This window comes from Saccostrea echinata, unplaced genomic scaffold, assembly GCF_033153115.1.
Source record: "Saccostrea echinata isolate AGI-Se365-2 ecotype Australia unplaced genomic scaffold, CSIRO_AGI_Sech_v1 ptg000056l, whole genome shotgun sequence".
NCBI lineage: Eukaryota > Metazoa > Mollusca > Bivalvia > Ostreida > Ostreidae > Saccostrea > Saccostrea echinata.
In genome coordinates this window covers 19,989,866-20,010,472 of record NW_026889805.1, presented here as the reverse complement: position 1 = coordinate 20,010,472, position 20,607 = coordinate 19,989,866, and the positions used below count along the sequence as shown (strand labels likewise).

The 20,607-nt window shown below is 33.1% G+C and overlaps 1 pseudogene; it reads right to left on the bottom strand.

Moving 5' to 3' along the window:
• Positions 1-1,637: 1,637 nt before the first annotated feature.
• On the bottom strand, positions 1,638-20,008 carry LOC133173940 (uncharacterized; annotated as a pseudogene).
• Between the last annotated feature and the right edge of the window lie 599 nt (positions 20,009-20,607).

Below are 20,607 nucleotides of genomic sequence, written 5' to 3'. Positions count from 1 at the left end.
GGTTATCAAAAAGTTCGTGGACTCGATGAGATAAAATTAATACTATGTAGTTTGTGTTTACTAACTTTATAAGAAACATAAAAAAACAAAAGTTTAAGAAATGGTGAAAATTTTAGCTTGATACGTTGATAATTTGCCAAATTATTCTTAAATAAAAAAGACATTATATGATCACCCGGCGCTGTCGCCGTTTAGTTTTGTTTCATAACGTCCGACAACGTCATTGTTTCTCAATGTCCTCTCTCTCTACCCCATACATTTATCTTGATGAGATTACCTGGAGTTAAGTAAGGAACTTAAGCCCGTCTTGTTTATATGACTTTACAATGTCATGAACAGCTGCTTTCAATGCATATAATATTGTAAATGGATCTATATACACGGTACAACGTCATTGTTTCTCAATGTCCTCTCTCTCTACCCCATACACTTATCTTGATGAGATTACCTGGAGTTAAGTAAGGACCTTAAGCCAGTCTTGTTTATATGTCTTTTCAATGTCATGAACAGCTGCTTTCAATGCATATAATATTGTAAATGGATCTATATACACGGTACAACGTCACTGTTTCTCAATGTCCTCTCTCTCTACCCCATACACTTATCTTGATGAGATTACCTGGAGTTAAGTAAGGAACTTAAGCCCGTCTTGTTTATATGACTTTACAATGTCATGAACAGCTGCTTTCAATGCATATAATATTGTAAATGGATCTATATACACAGGGAAAGATCCTCACTTGATTATGCCTGAATACCTAGCTTGTTGGAGTTCAATTTCTACCACACATGATCAACGTCATTTTTCGACGTGACTGACTTCTGACACCCTGACTACAAATCGACATTAACTGTGCATCTTTAAACTTCGAATCTTTTTGGACACTCTTGATGCATTTTAGACCCTTTAAATATTCCCTAGGTCTATACCAGTTTTACCAGGTGCGAAACTTTATAGAATACTGGAAAAAGAAACCTCTCCCCCTTTTGACGTCATTTTCAAGCCCTTAATTTTTTGGACACTCCATATAAGATTTACGATAAAATTTCATAGAAATTACAGAATATGGGAAAAATCGCAAATTTTAAGGAAAAATTGTGTCGTACCACATGCCTGAATAAACAGGATTTTTGATGACAAATGTTCATATCAAAAGATTTTTTCTCAGTCACACTCAGGTAGAAAAAACGTCAATTTGAGGTTGCGCAGCCTGGACATACCATTGCTTACAAAAACATTAACAGTTTATTAAAAAATAAAACTTATGATTTATGGTTCTATAGATAGAAAAGATGATGCTAATTAAATGTCTTTAATTCATTGAATTCATTAAAGCGGTTTAAATTTTATGGCGCTAGTCCACGAACTTTTTGATAACCCCTCCTATATACACAATATGGATTTTTAAACAACAATGAACCATATCATTTACACAATGGAATTTCTTTGGAAAAAGTTAATTTTTGATGGTCACTGGGTCTTCTCTCCAGTTTTTACAAATGTGTTTATTTGAATTGAAATACATACAAATAACGTTTCAAAAGCATGAAGCGATGACCCAGAGATAGCAATTTTATTTAGAAAAAAGGGTGTTTAAAATGTAACATTTTGTATCAAAAGTCTCATCTAGCCAATTTTCAAGTTATTTATTAGGAGATCAAAACACAATATCGGGAAAATATTTTCCTTTCTCATTTCACAGGAACCCAATGCACCAAAAGAATGCTAAAATTTCATGTGACAGATCAATGCAATTTTCACTTTTCAAGTGTGCCCAGATTCCTGCGAATGCCAATCAAAAGCGCCCTCTTTCTTTTGATTGTATTTCATAAACCCCAGGCCATAAGAGAAGTCTTTGAACAGAAGGTGTTCTATTGTCTTTGGTATTTTGTTCGGAGCAGCTCCAGTCAAGGCGAACCTCTCTGAACTTCACAGCCATTCGCCAAAATGTAGTTATACTATACTCTTTGAATTTTTCTATCACACTAGTTACATCCACGTCGTGCATTTCCAGCCTCAACGATTCGTCTATAATCTAGAAAATGAAGACATTAAAAAGACATCGGATTTGAATACATTAGTGGGGTTGTCAAATTGAACATACAAGTAATTTATTAATCGATTTCTCAGTGTTTTAATTCGCGATTAATCGATTACTTGGTAGACTTTTTCAATACAAGAATTTATTATATGAATATTCCTACAAATAAAAGGGTATATTTCAAGCACAGCATTAGCCAATAAGCTCACAGTTTAATTCCTCCAAGGTACCCCACCTCTGGTGTTTTTTCCCTGTTTATGATCATCCGTATTCCTTACTGGATTTATGAGATTGGTTACTGTTTCACTTTTACATTATTCCAGATCTAAGTGATATTTAAAAGTCTTACGAATGGAAAGGAGTTTGATGGGGGGAACAAAGGAGAAATGTACGTCATATGTCGTATAAATAATTGTTCTTAATATGAGTACTCAATGTCTCGTAACTTAAATTTTAACAATTTAGATTTGAAAATTAAGAGCCATTCTCTGTAATGACTTGAACTTTTATATAGGAGCTGTAGCACGCATAGTCTCAGAGTTCCTCCAAACTCTCTATGATAAAAGTCTTTGATATCGTAAACTCAAATCAGGCAAAAATTGATTGCTACGTGTCATGGTTACCATAGCAACATGTCCTAAATTTTGAAAAATGACATTTTTCAACATATTCAGAGTCCCACAGTTCATGTTTGCAGCAAAGCAAACAAGTGGCAATGACTGTTTCTGAAAGTTGAAGGCCTCATGTCTTAAATGCATGATAAAAAGGTCTGGTAAATCAACTATTATATACGTTACTATGGAAACAAAGTATTCAAAGGTAATAATTTTGTTCATTTAATTTTAAAAAGTCATACAACTAAAGAGTCAAAACAATTATAGGTTGAAATGCAAGCAAATAATAGACAAAAGATCTTTGTAACATATACCAAGGACGAAATATGATATTTCTTATAGGTTGGCAATGGTTGCCATGGTTTTAATACCACGAAGGGATTGATGTGTATATAATGTGGAAAATATGATTAAAAATTAACTAGCTTGAGTAAAAAAAATTAAATATGTACTAATAACTGTCATTAATGCAAAAAAATCTGTAGTTTGGGGGGAGGGGGGGGGGGCTTGAACCGGAGACTTCAAAAACAAAAACAAAAACTCCAGCGTACACCACTCGGCTACGCAGACCTTTAACAAATCATGGGTCTTTTAATGTATATATAGCCCCGAGTTAGAGTTTTTAGGAAAATAGGATAACTGAAGTAGATAATCAGTTTATAATATGATGTTTGTTTGTTTAATGTTTAACGTCCCTCTAGAGAATTTTTCACCCATATGGAGACGCTACCACTTGCCGGTGGAAGCTACAAATTTTGACTTATACTCGGCACTCAGGGCCATTGAACAGTGAGGGATCTTTTTCGTGCCAGCACCTACTGCGACACGGGACCTCGGTTTATACGGTCTCATCCGAAGGACCGGTCTCCACGTCCCACAGTGGGATTCGAACCCGCGACGATATAAACACCAAGTTAAACTAAAAAGATTTTAATATAACAGTATACTATGATATTCAAAGAACACGACCTCTTCAAGATGTCTGAATGCTTACTCGATAGTTCTCCATATATCCCATACAAACTCTGTAAATTTCATTGATCTTGTTTAAGATGACTATTTTTGCCAGGTACTAGTATAATTTGTATTTGTTTATACTAGACTTACTTAAGTACAGTTCTGTGTAAAAATCATGCAAAAGGTGATATATGAGGGTTCTCAGAATTTAATGATTTTCCACACATAGTTTTCTTTTGCCCTATGAAACATGTATGCAAAAGGAAACATGTTTTGATTCATGGTTACCATGGAAACATGGGTAGAGAAATTTCCCTAGCAACCAGCCAATTTTCAGCTTCGATGGACTAAAAAAGTCTCTTATCTTTCAGGCTCAAATAAAATGTAAATACTAAAAGAATTTCTTTTTCATTGCTGTTATTCTCAAGATAATGATCTTTACAGTTTTCACAATCAAAAATATAGAAATAAGATCTGTATATATATCTGTGTTAGATGTGGGAATATATGCATGTTTTTGCTTTTTTGCTGACTCAGCATTTTCTTTGATTTTGGAATTATTCAATGCCTAATTACTCCAGTGATGGACCTCATACAGACATCCTGTGTATATAACAAAAATGCAGAGGATTTTGTTTTTTTAGAATTTGAATTCAGAAGCGTATGACTTTTTGACATTCCTATCCGTTGCCTAGCAACAAAAATGGATGTTTTGATGAATAGAAAGAGAGAAAAATGTAAAATGCTAAAGTCATAAATCACATAATTTGTTATCTTTGAATACTCAAAACATATTTTACAATAAATTGAACTTTTTGAGACCTCTCTGCAAACTATGGAATGTTTTGTAATCTCCCTGGTAACAGCAATTTCCCTTTAGCAACACATCATAGAATAATAATTTTAACATGTTCACGTACCTGTTGTAAAGGATTTTTCAAAGCATGCTGTAAAATTGTGATTAGGCAAATTTTACAATGCAATTAGCATCTTATAAAATTCTATTTTTCACTTGATTTTCCTTTGGCAACGATTCTGAGCACATAGCAACCAATGTAACCTATGTAGAGTTAAGAGTCATTCTCTGTAGGAATTTCAATTGTTTTGATACTCAGAATCAAGATTACAGGACATTGACATGTAAAATCATTGCTGGTACAAAATATACATAAATATATACATTTGCAATCAAGATTTAAAAATTCAAACTAAGAATGTTACCATGGTAACGGGTAAAAACATTTTTAGCTCACCTGAGCCGAAGGTTCAAGTGAGCTTTTTTGATCGAAATTTGTCCGTTGTCTGTCGTCGCTGTCGTTGTAAACTTTTCATAATTTCATCTTCTTCTCCAGAACTTGTGGACTCAATTTCAACCAAACTTGCCACAGAGTATTCTTAGATAAAGGGATTCAAGTTTGTTCAAGTAAAGGGCCACGCTTTCTTCCAAGGGGAGTTAATTAAAAATAAGTAAAAAATTGATGGCATCTTTTAAAAATCTTCTCAAGAACCACTGGGCCAGGAAAGATGAAACTCAGGGGGGATCATCCTCAGGTAGTGTAGATTCAATTTTGTTAAAATCAGTAAGGTGGGGCCACAATGGACGATCAAAGTTTAACATAGGAATATATAGGAAAAATCATTAAACATCTTCTTCTCAAGAACAACAAAGCCATAATTGGTCATATTTATATGGAAGCATCCTCAGTTGGTGTAGATTCAAGTTTGTTAAAATCAAGACCCCCGGGATAGGGTGGGGCCACAATGGACGATCAAATTTTTACACAGGAATATATAGGGAAAAAAATTAAAAATCTTCTTAATTCAGTTTTATTTCTCCATTTTCATTCAGAGCTCATTGATCTTTCTAAATTAAAAAAAAAAATACAAGCACGGGTTTTCAAGTTTTGAAAAAATATTAATGCACTTCGTTAATTATTATTTATAATAACATACTACCTATAAGATGAACTCATAATGTATTAAAATTGGCTATCCCTGGTACTTCGGTATAAGCATGTTTTACTATATATATATAGAAAAAGTTTAAAAACAGCACAGTCATGATTAGTCATTTTAATTCAGAAGCATCCTAAGTGCAAATTTTAAGTTTGTCCAAATCAAATGTCCCCGGGCTTAGGGTGAGGACCACGATAGAAGATCAAATGTATAGGGGAAATCTTGTAAAGCTATGATTAGGTAAATAGATATAGAAGTCTTTAGATAGTTAGGCCTTTGTTTTGTCAAAAATTTTGGACCAATATTTTATTAAAGTTTTCAATACTGAACTGTGTTCTGTTTTTTAAGCCCAAGTGCTTAGGTGAGTAGTGTAGCCAATGGGCCTCTTGATACAAAAGTTATATCCAATAGACTTAGTTTCTAATTATCATAGACAAGGCTATAATTATAGGCAATGCCTTCTGCCTAATATATTTATGTAGATCATATTAAAATATGCTCAAAAATTTCTAGTAATTTACTTTTTTTAAATGTTTGGCTGTAGAGCTGATTTTTAGTTTGTCTTATAATATTGATGACTGACAAATCAATTCAAGTTTATTGCTGACTGACCCACTTTTATGAAAGTACTTGTATTAGTACCTTGAATGTAAAAAAATCCTTTTATTCTCTGCTCAGTTCAATATTAAAAATTTCAAATTTTTTTTTTCTGCTATGCCTGCAGATAATTAGCTGAAGTTTATTATGTTTTTTTATATCAATGACCAAGATTAGGTTTGACAATCATGATAAAGATAGAAATATATAGCCCACAGACTTTAGAAATTCACAGATGGTCTTTTGTTTGTCTCTTCATATTTTATTTTCTAGTTTCGCATTGATTTAACCATTTCAATAAGTTCACCTGTAAAGAAGTTTCAATGTAAAAGGTGAAGATAACGAACAGTGATCGATCTCATAAAATCTATAAACATTACAAATATGTGAAGAGGGCATAAAACACGGTGCCCTGGAAATTCCAGAGGTTGGACCAGGTGCCTAGGAGGAGTATCCCCTGTTGACCGGTCACACCCGCCGTAAGCCCTATGTATATATTGGGATGACGGAACTTTCCGTAGTCAATTCAGTATAAAAACAAAGACTTAACAATTGGTATGAAACAAGTCATCCAAATACGACCCAATGATAGGTTATATTTGCTAACAAGGTCATTATAACGACCATAAAATTTACGAAATACCAACTTTAAACGAGGTTGTTGAAATCCCTGTAGCATCAACTTATCTGTGAGTAGCATGCCTCGCTTTAAAAATTGATCGTACTCCGAGCAAGCTCTTGAGTACCGAGTAAACACCATAAGCAAGTGATACTGGAACATTACTACAAAAATAAGGAAATAATGACTAAGTGAGCTTTTCTGATCACCTGTCTTCTGTCTATATGTCCGTCTGCCCATTGTTCATTTCTTATTTTTTCAACTTTTTTGCTACAAAACCCGTTGGTCAAAGTCAATCAAACTAGTGTATTCTAACAAAACATATATATCTAAGGGAGAGGAGAATAAAATCGAAAATGATTCCCCATCATCACAATTAAGGTTGAAATGTATAATTTTTAATAGCAACTTCTAGATGATTGATAGATTTTTCGATATTGGTCATATTGTACGAATGCAACATAGGTTTTATGATTTAAAGTAAAATTTAACGAATCAAATGGCGCATTACAGGAAAAAGTTATATATGCAAAAATATTAACACCAGTTTCCTTCTTAGTTTTGGATTTAAGACTTGATTGCAGAATGTATAACATTTATATATATTTTCTACCAGCAATCATTTTAATTGTCAATGTTTCATAATCTTGATTCTGTGTAACAAAACTATTGAAGTGCTTTAGATTATGACTCTCAACTCTTCGTTTGTTTGTTTGTATGTTTAACGTCCCTCTAGAGAATTTTTCACTCATATGGAGACGCCACCACTTGCCGGTGGAGAGCTGCAAATTTTGTCCTATACTCGGCACTTACGGCCATTGAGCAGTGAGGGATCTTTTTCGTGCCAGCATCTACTGCGACACGGGACCTCGGTTTATACGGTCTCATCCGAAGGACCGGTCTCCACGTCCCACAGTGGGAATCGAACCCGCGACGTAAGGATCAATTCCTTACTGCGCGACTCTAGAGCAGACGCTCTAACCACTGCGCCACGCGGGCGACCTCAACACTTCGTAGATTACATTGGTTGTTATGTTCACAGAATCGTTGCCATGGGTTAATCAAGTTAAAAAAAAAACTTTAATAAGATGCTAATTACATTGTAAAATTTGCCTACTCACAATTTTACAGCATGGTTTGAAGAATCCTTATTAAAATCTTTATCCCCGGAAAACTTGCTCCAGAGTAGGATTTCCCCCCGGAAAATGACTGTAGAGTAGGATTTGCCCCACAGAAATCCCACATCAGATTCAATTTTCTGGTACAAGCATAGCAAAATTGTAGAAAATTAATTATGCCAAAATGCGAACATTCATTCTATAAAATACTTCAATTAAAAAAAATGAATTTATTTCACTCATGAAATATTAATTAAAGAAGTGCATTAATATTTTCTTTTCAAAACATGAAAACCCGTGCTTGTATATTTCTTTTTTTTAAAGTTAGAAAGCTATAAAGGAAAATGAAGAAATAAAGCTGAAATGATATAAACAAAAATGTTTATACCCGTTACCATGGTAACATTCTTAGTTTGAATTTTTAAATCTTGATTGCAAATGTATATATTTATGTATATTTAGTACCAGCAATGATTTTACATGTCAATGTCCTGTAATCTTGATTCTGAGTATCAAAACAATTGAAATTCCTACAGAGAATGACTCTTAACTCTACATAGGTTACATTGGTTGCTATGTGCTCAGAATCGTTGCCAAAGGAAAATCAAGTGAAAAACAGAAATTTATAAGATACTAATTGCATTGTAAAATTTGTCTAATCACAATTTTACAGCATGCTTTGAAAAATCCTTAACAACAGGTACGTGAACATGCTAAAATTATTATTCTATGATGTGTTGCTAAGGGGAAATTGCTGTTACCAGGGAGATTACAAATTGTAAAACATTCCATAGTTTGCAGAGAGGTCTCAAAAAGTTCAATTTATTGTAAAATATGTTTTGAGTATTCAAAGATAACAAATTATGTGATTTATGACTTTAGCATATTACATTTTTCTCTATTCTCTATATCAAAACATCCATTTTTGTTGCTAGGCAACGGATAGGAATGTCAAAAAAATCACATGCTTCTGAATTCAAATTCTAAAAGACAAAATCCTCTGCTTTTTTGTTATATACACAGGATGTCTGTATGAGGTCCATCACTGGAGTAATTAGGCATTGAATAATTCCAAAATCAAGGAAAATGCTGAGTCAGCAAAAAAGCAAAAACATGCATATATTCCCACATCTATCACAAATATATCTTTAAATCTTATTTCTATATTTTTGATTGTGAAAACTGTTAAGATCATTATCTTGAGAATAACAGCAATGAAAAAGAAATTCTTTTAGTATTTACATTTTATTTGAGCCTGAAAAATAAGAGATTTTTTAGTCCATCGAAGCTGAAAATTGGCTGGTTGCTAGGGAAATTTCTCTACCCATGTTTCCACGGTAACCATGAATCAAAACATGTTTCCTTTTGCATACGTGGTTCATAAGGCAAAAGAAAACTATGTGTGGAAAATCATCAAATTCTGAGAACCCTCATATATCACCTACATGCCTATTTTGCATGATTTTTACAAAGAACTGTACTTAATAACATAAAATAATGGAATATTTTGGATGTTTGTAAATGCGCTATATTGTAGGCCAATTGTTAAACTAAGTGCGCTATACCTCTTTGAATATACACTACCCGAGGATGCTTCCATTTAATATGACTAATAATGGTTTTGCTATTCTTGTGAAGAAGATTTCCTCTATATTTTCCAGTGTGAAACTTTGATTCTTCATTGTAGCTCCACCCTGGGGGTCACATTTTGAACTAATACCTGAGAATGCTTCCATATAACTATGATTAACCATGACTTTGTTGTTCTTAGGAAGAAGATTTAAAATATTTCTTCCTATGTAAAACTTTGATCGCCCACCTACCGCCAGAGGTCTTGATTTGAACAAATTTGAATCTACCCTATGTTGGGAAGCTTTCACATACTAGTAAGTTTCATCTTTTCTGACCCAGTGGTTCTTGAGAAGATTTTTAAATGTGCTACCCAATTTTAACTTTTTCTTAATTATTCCAATTTGGAAGAGGGTGTGGCCTTTCATTTGAAAACTTGAATCTTCTTCACCCAAGGGTACGCTGTGTCAAATTTGGTTGAAAATGGCCCAGTAGTTCTGGAGAAGAGTGTGAAAATGTGACAAGTTTAGGACAATGAGGACATTATTGACAACGACGAGACAGACAAATTTTGATCAGAAAAGCTCACTTATAGCCGAAGGTTCTAAAGTAAAAATGCATAAATATATAAAGCAGATAAAGTGCATGGTTATGATGATCAAGGGTGCCTCTTCCAAAATTGTGAAATTTGTGGCCCAAGAGTGCAGGGTTCTGTGGAAGGGGATGGCTCTATTAATTATATAGTGAAAATGCATTATTTCTTTGAAAATCATCGTCTCTCCTTCTAGGTATTTAGAAATTCTTCTTCTCTGCCCCTGGGTATTTAGAAGATAAACCAAGTATATAGTTATGATGAGCAAGCGACCTCTTCCAAAATTGTGAATATTTTGGCCGCTGGGTAATTAAGCGATAGTTCACACTTAGTTCTGAGCCGGGACCATGAAACATCTTAAGATTAAAAGTCAAAATCTTTATGTTGTACTAAAATTTTGTAAAAGTTAATCAGACCAAAATTAGAATATTTTTCAATATTGCTTTACAAATGTATTCTTATCAACAAAGTTACAGATTAATTTGGGAATTAAGGTTTTGAACTTTAATTTCTTATTCCCTGTATAGTTTTAATAGTTCCAATTATTGAAGGGCCTTTTTGCGATTTAATGACACCTGGCCTGTACACCTCCCCAAAATCTTGGGAAATACAAGGTAAAACTATATTTATATTATTTTTTCTTCAAAAAATACTAGGATTTCCTTAATTTTATATCTGGTCAAGACTCCTGGCAATGTATGCTGATTTTTTGTGTAAGAACATCTTATGATACTACGATTTTTAAATTGAGAATATCAGCGGGAAAGGTACATTGTAGAGTTCGTGTACATCTACGTTGCGTAGGTCCTTAAACTTTTTACAGGCGACTGAAAATTTGACTTATAAATGTCGAAGTCTATTTTAATCCTGGGGCCTGATTATGGTGACAATGCAAATAAACACGCGTGACATCCAGTCTGAATTGTTTTTAATGTATCTGATACTTCAGGCATGTTTCACGGGCCAGGTTCTATTTTTTTTTTTTTTTTTTTTTTTTTTTTTTTTTTTTGTCATATTAAAATTGAAATACAAGATGGGTGAGTTAACCATGCGTCGGACACATACCTTGCTTCGGACAACTTTAAGCAATAAACTTTCATTGAACCTGAGTGTCCCCGTGTTTTTACTAGTTTCTGTCTTAAAGGTGAAGATTTAAACTTTTTAATGATGCCGATTTTTAGTTTCATGCTGTGATAAAGAATGGCCATGAAATTACGTCATATTTTGCATCATCAAAGGGGAGTAACCATAATTTTACGATTTTGCTGTTTTTAGAGTTGTCATTCCAACGGAACGAGTCGCACCTAGGTAAAATTTGTCAAAGATTGATAATTGTAAAGAAATATTTTTCAAAAAATTTACTTCAATGTTTGTAGAATATTTTTTAGAGTTGTTTTTTACTAGTATGTTTATTTCACCGTACATCGGACACAAATTAACCATGCATCGGACACTTTCCGATGCATAAGTAATCACTTTCATTTTCATGTAAAACCCAAATGACAGCTGTTTTTGCGGAAATAGAAAATAAAAACTCTAAATTTTCAGTGAAAATACAAGTTATCGATATATGACTTCTAGAAGTGGACTCATTTTTTTTTAAACTGGATGATGATAACCCACGAGAAAAAGGCGTGAGATGGCATATTACTAGCATTGTAACGCCTTTCTAAGTTCATACAGAACATAGAATTAATATAATAAATCGTACTACTTTTAAAATGAATTGTACTTAATACGTCATTCATTTTCAGGAAATTTCATGAAGCGTAGACCGTGGCGGTAGTTTTTATATTGAAATATTTGTCCATATAAACGTATTTAATTCCACATGAATTTATTTGTATTGCTTTTTCCTAAACAACGTCGCAAAATTTGATATACAGCAATCCAAAAAGCTTGCTACAGGTCTGTCTCAACTTTTTTTGCAAGTTGAGGGGGGAAGGCAACCTCTGAAAAAATCCAGCGTACTACGGGCCAATGATAGAGTCTTCCGTACAATTCCAAAACGATGTCAATCCCAGCCTTTATGGGCAATCGAAAATAGCCTATTTTTTGAAAACAAAACTATATAAGCTTATCGGGGATAGAATTTATCATTTGTGCTATTTAAGCACTATCACTAAAAATAGTCTGATAGTCCTAGCATCGTTTTAGTTAACTCAAGCCCCTCTAGGACTTGAGTAAACAATTGTCAAATTTTCGGGCCTGTCCCTTCCTCAGGACATAGAAGAGTGATGACATCGTCACAGTATACTAAACTGCCGGACGTGCCTCGCGGTGGCCCGGATTCATTTCATATTTATTAGTTTTCAACATCAAAGTTCAAAATGTAAAAGTGTAAATAAATAGGGTTTAGTAGCGTAGTTGTAGTGCAAGATGTTTTTGTTTTGTTTTGTTCTTTCATGACTTTTTAACCTTTTCTATGTCCTGAGGAAGGGACAGGGCGTCCCGAAAAGAAGATGGACGTACTTGGCGTGCGATCTGCAGGAATCACCTGTACGAAACATTTATGGTTTAAATGTCCACGATTTGATGGGCTGACCAGAAGTGGACAGACTTTACCAAGTTACGCACATAGGAAAATGTTTAGATTTACATTGAAATAGCTTTCAAATTTGAAATATTTTAGTCCACTTATCTTAGTAGTTACGATAACACAGTAATACTTCACATAAATAACAAGCATTCTGAGAGTACTAGTCCCCTACCGGCAAGTATAATCTGGTTCCCGTTAAAAAAATCGCGGAAAACCCTTTAAAATTGAAAAGGTTGAATTCCGTCAAAAATCAATGAAGCGGAACGAAATGCAAACTTGATCTGTAACTTATCAAGATACACTCACATTCCAAAAATCAGCTCAATATCTGCAAGCGTTTAGGAAAATGGTGCAGAAAACCAAGAGGGACAGACTGACAGACAGACAGTCGGACGGACAGGCGGACAGACTCAGAGGAAACCTATAGTCCCCCCGGTTTCACTGGTAGGGGACTAATAAATACCTAACAAGATAAAAGGATATGATATATGAAATGAAGTTTAAGTAGGTTTGAAAAATTGCTTTCGCTCCCCGTGCAACTGAACCAAAATTTATCTCTTTTAAAACTTATAAATCAGTAAATAAAATTCACTTGATTGTTTGTATAAAAAAGAAAAAAAAATTGTTCCATGCGAGGTTCGAACCAAAAACTTCTCGACTCCTAAATGCGCTGGACTGGTAATGCATACTACTGAACTATCATCGCTACACAGTCACTCTGGAATTTAAAATGACAAAGAAGCAACGCATTTACACATTGGTATTTTTTTTGGAAAAAGTTCATTTTTTATAGTTTCTGGGTCTTCTCTCCATTTTTTTTTTTTTTTTACAAATGTTTGCTCGTTTCTTTGAATACAAATGCACACAAATGTCTTTTAAAAATCGTGGAGAGATGACCCAGAGATAACAAATTTTTAGAAAAACGTGTTTAAAATTGTAACACTTTGTACCAAATGACGCATCTAGCCATGTTTCAAGTTATTTTTAAGGAAATCGAAACACGCTATTGGGAAAATGTTTTTCTTTCCTATTTCATAGGAACATGATACATCAAAAGAATGTAAAAATTTAATTGTACAGTTCAATAAAGTTTTCACTTTTCAAGTGCGCCCCGATTCCTGCCGAATGTCCATCAAAAGCGCCCTCGTTCTTTGACAATTTTATTGTTCGTGTCGTTGGTCATTATTAATATATATCTACATGTGTGAATATATATAAATATATATATTTACAGCAATTATTTTAGCTTTAACAACTAAATAAATAAAATAAATATACAGTCATACCTTGCATACATCTGCTAATATTATTTTGTAATTAGCCACTACAGCCTCCATGGAAAGATCAAACAAACAGCGTGGACTTGGAACCTATCAAGTACATGTACATTCATATTTATATTTGAGAACATTTTTTCTGGTATAAAGAAATCTTACAGTTACAAATGGTATACATTATTACTTTCCAGGGTATACCGCTAATTAATTTTCAGCGATTTCCCAGTACGTAGTTACAGTACCAACCAGACCCAACCTGACACAAAGCAGTCCCAGAGCAGTCCCGGGGACTGCTTTCTGGGACTGCTAAAGCAGTCCCACAGCAGTCCCAGAGCAGTCCCACAGCGGTCCCAGAAAGCAGTCCCAGCAGTCCCAGAAAGCAGTCCCAGCAGTCCCAGTGGGCGGGGTTAATTAATTTAATGGGCGGAGCTTACTCAGAATGAGATTACCAATAAACAATGTAACTATATAAAAGGCAGTTGAAATTGATGAGCAATTCTTTCTGAGTAGTATCAACAAATATTTACAATTCTTACGCGACAGTCATTTCTGAACTGTTAAGAAAATCACAGTACGCGTATAGAAACAAATTATAATTATTGAATGAAGAAGACGCTCACATATATTAATAACATGAATATTTAAACACAATTATTTGGTATATTAATTTTTAACCAAAATAAACCAATTTCTTTATTTTTTGTGATTGATATTGGTTTTCATATTTATTTTTTTATATAGAAAATTAAACTTGAATTGTTTATTTTATACCAGAATTAGCTTTAAATAGATAATAATAATTATAGAGCAAGGCCGATTCCCATACTATACTCTGAATGCATTTTTCTTAAGTATTGGAGCTTTTGAAAAATTCTTTGTTAAACATTGCCGAGTATTATATTTCAGTCATGATTATTTTCAATGACTTCTTAATTAAATTATCTTTAGATTCTCAGTTTTAAGTGTTTTATTTTATAAAAGTTCGAGTGTACATCTGTAAATCACGCAAATGGAACCCTCAGATTATGTACAAAATTAATTAATCCCGAAATAAATTTATACACAATTATTGAAACTAAGATTTTTTGCAGGACATAGATTGAAATTATTGTCAATGTTGACCAGCGTGTTCAATGATGTGTAACACTGATACCCAAATAACATGCATTGACTTTCTGCTAATTATGCCCAAAGGCGATTGAAACCTCAGGTGTTGACACCATTTTATACAATCCAGCTGTATTAACCGGCCAGGTAAACACAAACAAAGAAATAAGAAACAGGTCACAATTCCCGATATTTTCAAATGTTTATTTTTTAAATAAATGTACTCTTTTAATAACTTGTTTATAAATTAAAAACTAATTCATAAATAAATCCCCGAATAATTGTTCACATTTTTTATGTGACAGAATTTTATTTCATGGTCATTAAATAAATTATTAGGATTTATTTGAGGGTGGTAAAAAATAGCATGGAGTGCTCTTTTTTAAGCATGGTATTAGCTTTTTCAATTAAGAAAAAAAATCCAGTACAGTACGTTCCTCTGAATACATGTATCTTACTGAAATGACAAGTTTGTTTGTTTTTAAATAGTGCTAATGCAAACTTTGAGTACATATGTAATTTGAAAGCATTAATTTATTAAATAGGCCTAGATAATTTTTTTTTCAAACACCTGTATTGAAGTTTAATTTAAGGAATAAAAATCATCCCTTGACTTCCCTTTTAACTACTTTTATTTTCTTAAAATTTATTCTAGACTACAATTGTATAAATTTACAGCCCACTTAAGACATTTAGTAATTACATGTATAACTATCTCTATTTATTCAATTTTTGTAAGAAATTAATACTTGTTTTTTTTATATTTGTTTCTATCTTAAACACCTCTCTGCAGAAAGTAAACAAAACAACAACAAAGAGCTGCAAATTCAGAATACACAAGGGGCGGAGCTATCATGTCACTCAGAACCTTTTTCACGCATGAGTGAACAAAGCAGTCCCAGAAAGCAGTCCCAGGGACTGCTGGGACTGCTGGGTCTGCTTTCTAGAGCAGTCCCACAGCAGTCCCAGAGCAGTCCCATAGCGGTCCCAGAGCAGTCCCACAGCGGTCCCAGAGCAGTCCCACAGCAGTCCCAGAGCGGTCCCAAAGCAGTCCCTGGGACTGCTTTGGTGTCAGGTTGGGTCTGGTTGGTACTGTATTTAGTTCAATTTTACTTGATTATTGTTAGTACATTGTGTTTTTTAATGTTGTAGGATTTTATTTTTTGTAAATTTTAAATTCTTCGGGGTATTAACAACACCGGACATGGCTACCATTGAGGCAATAGATTCTCCAAGTTTTATCACAATAGAGGTTGGTATTTATGTTTTCAAAGGTTCCATTAGTATCAATTTTTAATAAATTCGATCAGTGCATACTAGCTATTCAAGATATATTACTAAAGTCAGGTACTCTTCACACAATTGCTCTGAAAAATACAGTTCCATTCATGATCAGCAGTTACAACATTACAACAATTGTTTAGAATATCGATGTATATGTAATACGTGGAAGAAAACAAAATTTTGTGAAATGATTTTAAGAAAATCACTCCCCCCCCCCTCCCCCGAAAATATATAGGTCATTTTCACGAAAATATATAGGTCATTCTTCGATTGACAATTTTTCACCAATTATATTACTTTCGTGATTATTGTTCATTAATTATCATACATGCTTCTGAGAGAGAATGTTAATCATTAATTGTGTGTGTGTTTATCTTCTTGTTAATGATGGAATGGTTTAATACAACACCTGCACAGATTTCTGATCGCACGTGTGTAGAACTAGGCTATTTGTTGCGGATGCAAATGTAAAGTTGCGACAAAATATAGTTCATCATTCTGGCCAAAAAAAAAATCTCAAATATCTTTGTACCGTCTTCACATGCCATCCATCCAGAGTATTATATTTCTTGCAAGCAACGGTGTGCGCACACTGTTTGCTAGTAACGCAAGACTGGTGACAGTATTTGCTACGGACAAGAAGAACTGTACATCAGATTCATAACAAGTGCAGTTTTTTTTTTCTTAGAGATCAGCTAAAAACAGTGCAAATTCAAGTCCTAGTAACTTAAAAGTCAAATATTTTGGATATGGGGTAATCCATATCTATTCTTGAGATAATAAAAATTCAAAGTAATTGAGAATACCGCAAGTTTTTAAAGACCTTATATTTTTGCCTTGTTGACATCTTTTCCAAACTTCTCTCTGGTTTCATATGATGACATTCATCTACGAATTTTCTGCATTCATGGTAAGCAACCTAATAAACTTAAATGATACACATGGTGATGGTTTACTTTTCTATCGGTTTCGATGTATCAAGTAGTTTGTTAACGTTACACTTGATAATGACAATAGCATGTACTGAAAAGTTCTTCCCAACTCACTTGCATAATTTTCCCTAGAATATACACAATTTGGTGCTCATTCTGTCCATTTGCCATCAGATATTTCCTCGTATCACTCCAATGATGAATAATTAATGACGACATACAGGACAGAATCTCATCGTACTTGTTCTGATCAGTCACTAAATGTATTCGAAAATCTTCGCTTATTGTCCTGTAAGTGTGTCCACCTTCTAATGTGTTCTTACTTTTCTCTTCAGAGACGTCATTAGATTTAGTCTTAATTTGTTCAGCTTCTACTTTTTTCTTCAGTCTTGAAAACAAATAACATTATATAAATTCAGTCTGCAACTATTGACACTAGCACTAGTACACCAATATTACCTAACGTGAGAAACATATTTATTTTCACTATTACTCACTGTTCCTCTAGATCTTTAAATTGGTATTGTAATCTTCTGACCTCTCTATATTTTTCTGCATATTCACCTTCTAGTCTGTAAATATACATAAAATCATTCTGATATTCATATAAAAGTATCAAAGCCTTTTATTAAAGTTTAAATATATTTACTTCAAACGATCTGCTTCAGTTAAAGTGTGTTTTGTGTTTAAGTTTATAAGGGCCACTCTGTACGTCTGAATGTCTCCTTCAACTTCTTTTATCTTTGTAGTCAATCTGAAAATAACAAAAACATTTAAACTCCAGTTTTGTAGTAAAAATTTTTCTCCAGTAATATCTATAGGATGACCATCTGAAATACAGAGGCTGCCATATATGCACCATAATATTTTATGCTTTTAGCAAAAATTTGGATACAAATGTATAAAGACTATCATTACTTGAACATTCAATACCTCTCTTCATTCTGTTCAAATTCCTTAGTAATCCTGTCCATCTCTTCAGCTTTTATAGAAAGTGTATCTTCCAACTGGTTAATCTTCTGTTTTAGATTTTCTATTTGATCATATAACCTGGGAGACAAAAAAACCCACTTACTTGTTAAATTTAGAAATAAAAGATCATTAATAACAGATGATTTTTAGAACTGATAATACACTACAACAAATTGAAAATCAAAATTTTCTTATTTCAATTTCTCTATGCGTTTATATATATATATATATATATACATATTATTTTTTTTTTTTACAAATGACACAATGTTTTCCATTAAGACAAAGAATGAGATCAAATTTTCCGGAAAATGAAACCAGCATATAAGTTACTAGATAAACATACTTATATTGACAAGTTTCGGAAGTCTGAAGTTCTTTTCTAAGACAATTAATGGTTTTTATGTGTCTGTCGTCTGACTCTTGTAAACTCCGTATTCGGAGTTTGTATTCCTGGCAATCATCCTCCAAATGTTTTATATCACTTTCCAATTTATCAATAACATCAATGAGTGAACGATGTACAGGAGATATTTCTTCTTGATCCAGCGAGGCTGACGATTGATGCTTACAAGGCCACAGTTCAGAATTATTGCTGTAACCATTGCTCTAAAACAGAGTAAAAAGTATCTTTCTACTAACAAATAAAATTTTGCTTAATTATCATGACTCATATGTGTAGGTCTAAATTACAAAATAAATATAACTTTTGATAATAAAACAGTTGCTATATAAACAAGCATTCTGAGAGTATTGCATTAGCAATACTAGTCCCTTCCGGCAAGTGTAACCTGGTTCCCGCTAAAAATTGAAAATGCCATAATTCCGTCAAAAATTAATGAAACGGAATGAAATGCAAACTTGATCTATAACTCATCAAGGTTAAGTCACATGCCAAAAATCAGCTCAATATCTGCAAGCGTTTAGAAAAAAATTGCGGAAAACCCTGAAAAATTGAAAATGCCATAATTCCGTCAAAAATCACTGATGCGGAACGAAATGCAAACTTGATCTGTAACTCATCAAGATAGACTCACATACCAAAAATCAGCTCAATATCTGCAAGCGTTTAGAAAAAAAAAGTGCGGAAAACCAAGTGGGACAGACTGACAGACAGACAGATGGACAGACAGACAGACAGAAAGACGGACGGACAGACTCAGAGGAAACCTATAGTCCCCTCCGGTTTCACCGGTAGGGGACTAATAAAAATATCAAAAGTGGTTGTAAATATGGTATGGAAGATACAATACCTCTAAATAATGCCTGAAATGTTTTTCCATAGTTTTGATATTTGCCAAAATTTGGTTGTCGAGCTCTGATATATCCAATTTTCGTCGGGCTTTTCCTTTCATAGCTTTTTCATTTTCCAGACCTTCTAATCGTTTTATAGAAAGTCTTAAAATAGGTAAATCTTCCGTTTCATCCCTAGGCATACTGCAAACATTCAAAAATCTGTGACATTTTAATTCACGAAACATCTTTAAGATGTACTTCTTGAGAAATAAATAAATCATGGAAAGAGCTTTAATTTTCTCTTTCACTTGTAATTTTTTTTAAAATTATAATGATGATCATTTTTTTTAAATACAATAAATAGCATAAAAACGTTCGTATAACTAACGTACAAGAAGTTTACCTACATTTCATTTCTTTTTGTCCTTACTTCACGCCATATTTTATGATAATGAAGACGATACGCTTCGGTAGTGAAATGGTATCTATCTGATAAAGTGTTATTTTCTTGTGATTATTTTTACTAAAGGCAATGTTGCATTAAAATATTTACCTTCTTTTTGAGGTGCAAGACATCCTTGATAGTCGCACAATCTTCTTAGAGTGTTGGTATATCTGTAGAGATTTACTGTCTGGTGCAAAATTAGAGTTATCTTCCTTGCTTTGGGGAGACTTCATTATTCAAAACTGCGGGGCGCCATGGGATATATGTTTCATAGTTACAAAAAAGGTGGTAAATATTACCAACAATCGGGACTAATTGGAAAAATAATCAAAAATCAAAATAATAGGCAAATACAATTATAAATATAAAATGTACTTTGAGTGTACATATTTTCTCTTTAAGGAGGGATTCTTCTCATATTCTTCTCATATTTCTTGTATTTAAATATTAATGAAATTTTCATAGATTCAAGAAGACATTATCACTAAGTGATGGTATCAATTAGATTTGTTAAAATAGTCATATAAATATACAAAATGATACAAAAACAAAAAAGCTTTGACCGTTTAGTAAGAGAGAAAAAACACCTTTTACTGATTTTTTGCTCAAATCTGTTTTTAGGTTGGAAGCTTTCAACAGCCAACAAAATTGTAGTTTATTTAGAAAATCATTGCTATTTGCTATAATTTAAAACTTTAGGGCATTATTATTAATTTTAGTTACATTTCAAAATTTTATTATTAATTTTATT